This window comes from Sinocyclocheilus grahami, unplaced genomic scaffold (genome assembly GCF_001515645.1).
Source record: "Sinocyclocheilus grahami isolate Dianchi unplaced genomic scaffold, SAMN03320097.WGS_v1.1 scaffold2.1, whole genome shotgun sequence".
Taxonomy (NCBI): domain Eukaryota; kingdom Metazoa; phylum Chordata; class Actinopteri; order Cypriniformes; family Cyprinidae; genus Sinocyclocheilus; species Sinocyclocheilus grahami.
In genome coordinates, this window is record NW_015505181.1 from 969,797 (window position 1) to 973,594 (window position 3,798).

Here is a 3,798-nt window from a genome sequence, read left to right on the forward strand (position 1 = left end):
CGCCGCATAAACATAAAACCATGTCTGCATCTGTGATCGGAGAAATGACTAAACTACAAGCGCTACTCTACACTGAGTAGGCTTGCGGCAACCACATGTGACGACCCCGGGCTGGACTCCGCTTCGTCCACTGTGAAAGCTGATCCAGCGATTCACAGCGCAAAGTTGATGTATTTCCTCACCGACCCGCGCGGATCAGCTCCAGGCATGACAAAGCGGATATCGTCCTCTTTTGGAAAACCTAACAAAGTAGTTTCGCTTTCACAACGAAACACACAGCGTCTTCACGACATGGCGGCAGCGGCAACAACAATACTACAGCGAGAATAAAAGTTACGCCTTCTTTCTTTGCGTGAACATTTGGGCGGCGTTATGCAAATCTTCCCACATAGTGACGTAGATATGTGAGGGCGTGTTAGAACGAGGTGTTTTAGGTAGGCGTGGTTGACTCTTAATTTTATAAAGAATATCTCTTTGGATTTGAGACTTTAGTCTTTGCAACTTTACAGATCTTCTTTATGCACCAAGAGCTTGTAACACTTCAAAGAGAAAAATTTAAATCGCATCATATGACCCCTTTAAGATATAATTTGTTGCTGTAATGGCAAAGCAGAATTTTCAGCAACTGTTTTTCAGTATCACAATTAATCAGCACTGATACAGTGTTTCAGTGTTGAAAACAATCGTGTTGCTTAATACTTTTGTAAAAGCTGTCATACTTTTTCAGGATTTTTTGATGAATGGAAAGTACAAAAGAATAGAAATCTATTGTAACATTATAAATGTCTTTACTGTCTCTTTTGAATGATTTAATGCAAATAAAAAATATATATACAGTGTTGTGAAAAGGTTTTTGCCCCCTTCCTGTTTTTTTTACTTTTTTGCATATTTGTCACACTGAAAAGATTCAGATCATCAAACCAATTTTAATATTACGCAAAGATAATGCAAGTAAATACAAAATGCAGTTTTTAAATGATAATTTAATTTATTAAGGGAAAAAGCTGTCCAAACCTGCCTGGCCCTACGTGAAAAATGATTTGCCTCCTCTTAAATCATGAATGAACTGTGATTAACCACATCATTTTAGAAAGCGGAGTTAAATTTCACTAGCCCCACGCAGGCCTGATTACTGCCAGACCTGTTGAATCAAGAAATCACTTCAATAGAAGCTGTCTGACAAAGTGAAGCATGTACTTTTAATCACTTTAATTAATTTAAATTATTATTGAATGTATATTTTTATTACATCAACATTTGTATTAAAATAGCAAGACGTAAAGTGACTGTTTCTTGCTTAATTATTAATTTGTCTTTTTAAAATTAAGCATTACATTTCTACTGCATGTGAATGTGCGGCCTGCTATGTATTTAAAAGTATTGTGTCTTCCTCTTTGGAATGGACAGATTCACTTTTTGTTATATGGAAAAAAAATATTAAATAATAACCAGTTATTAGATTTAGGGGGCAAGTACTTTTTCACATAGTGCCAGGCAGGTTTGGTCAGCTTTTTTCCCTTAATAAATGAAATCATAATTTCAAAACTGCAGTTTGTATGTACTCAGGTTATCTTTGTGTAATATTAAAATTTGTTTGATGATCTGAATCTTTTAAGTGTGACAAATATGCAAACAATTAAAAAAACAGGAAGGGGGCAAAAACTTTTTCACACCACTGTATTTTTAAAAATTAGTTTCCATTTAAAAATAAACGATAAAATCGTGATGACCCAAAAAGTTTGAATGGTGGTGTATGTTTCGTAGAAACATTATAATTAAAATTTACTTTTAATCACTTTAATTAATTTAAATTATTATTGAATGTATACTTTTATTACATCAACATTTGTATTAAAATAGCAAGACGTAAAGTGACTGTTTCTTGCTTAATTATTCATTTGTCTTTTTTAAATTAAGCATTACATTTCTACTGCATGTGAATGTGCGGCCTGCTATGTATTTAAAAGTATTGTGTCTTCCTCTTTGGAATGGACAGATTCACTTTTTGTTATATGGAAAAAAAATATTAAATAAGCATGTATGTGTGTGTATATATATATATATATATATACACACACACACACACACACACATAAATAAATCTAAAGGTTATCACATTATATAGGCTACATACAGGTCCTTTATAGGGCATCTTTGATATATTAAGACTGGTGTGCATGAGGCACTAGGTTGATTGAGGGGTTTGTAGTGTTTCATAGTGAAGGTGGAATCAATTTCTCACCTCGCTCAGGTTTCTGCTGAAAACACATATAGATGTACAGTTGCCTGCCCCAGGGGTGTAATACAGAAACCGATCTTTCATGATGAAACGTCCCCTGTGTCATTACCATTATTCTCTGAGTAAACTCTCTCTCTCGCTCACTCTCTTCCCCTTTCTGCCCTTCTCACAAAAGCTAAAATAATCTGCATTCCATCGTTTACGTATGTATATCTTACATGCACATAGGTGACAAGCACATCAGCAGTATGTGTCAGATAATACAGTTGTGGTGTGTCTAATGTCACTCAGAGATCATGCTGCATATGTTTTTGTTTGTATATTTACTGTAGCGCTAATGCAGTGAACAGTAGAGACGGGCTGGACACAGAAACTGGAAGCGAGTCCGTTCTCCGCCACCGTCGCATCACATGTGATGTATTGTTATATTATGCCTCTAAACATGTGATATATCTTTAGGCTAGTTTTATATAGGCTGCTTACACAAACAGTGGTGATGTATTGACTACTTTGTTTCCATTTCATTGCTGGAAGTCAAACATGGCTTTGTAAAGATTGCCTAGTTCGCTATGTCTAGATACATTATGCTGTATCACCATCTTTTGTAGTTAGTTTGCTCTCCATCCTAAATAATATAACATAATATAAATGAAATTTTGTTCTCCATTACTCTCTTGTTGTGCATTTCCCTATATCTCTTCTGTTCTTCTGCCGATTTACTAGTAACCTCAAACAAATTAAGTAAAAATCAAAAGACTGGCATGTGAGTGAGCATATTATAGATGGTATGAGAAAGCGATATCAGCCCGGTGAAAGAAGCACTGGCCACCCAACTCTCCTGGAATGTTTTGGGTTCCACCAGAGGGAATATACAAAGGCCGGCTCTCTGGGATGCGGCCGCCTCACCAGAGCCTTCCAGCCAATCAGATGCCACCCTGAGGCAGAGCCACACCCACGGGAGTGTATGTTTTCTTCTTTTAAAGTTTGTCGCTCAAGGTTTGATCAAGCCATGAATATATCCATGTATTTGGACCCTGTATTTTTTTTCAGTGTTTTGTTGTTTCAACAAAGCCTTGATAAGCCTCACTGTGGTTATGATTGTTGTTCTCAGTCCCACGTGTGAATGGTCACTCTAAAGCTGACCGTGTGGTGAGGGACACAGCCATGGCCTGTGACAGTGGCTCTGTGATGAGCAGTGAGCTGGAGTCAAGCTCCTTCATTGACAGTGAGGAGGATGAGGACGCTAGCAGGTTTGGTTTGGAATGATTAAAAGCATAAACATTTTGACATGTTATGTTTATATAACTTTTCCTGTGTGCTAGCCTTGTAATGGAATTATTATTTGGTCTTGGCTCTTGGTGCATAATTATATATTCAGTAATCAATCTGTTGTTCTCACCTCTGTCTCTCAGGCTGAGCAGTTCCACGCAGCAGAGCTCTTCTTTTCAGTTAATGAAGAGACATAAGCGCAGGCGCCGGCGACACAAAGTGGCTAAACTCGACAGGGTTAGACGTGTGTGTGTGTGTGTGTACACCCCCCCCCCCCCCCCCAAAAAAAA

At 37.4% G+C, this 3,798-nt stretch overlaps 1 pseudogene; it reads left to right on the forward strand.

The window, feature by feature from the left end:
• The window catches only part of LOC107601845 (segment polarity protein dishevelled homolog DVL-1-like), a 35,158-nt pseudogene that overhangs the window by 21,565 nt on the left and 9,795 nt on the right, over positions 1 to 3,798 (forward strand).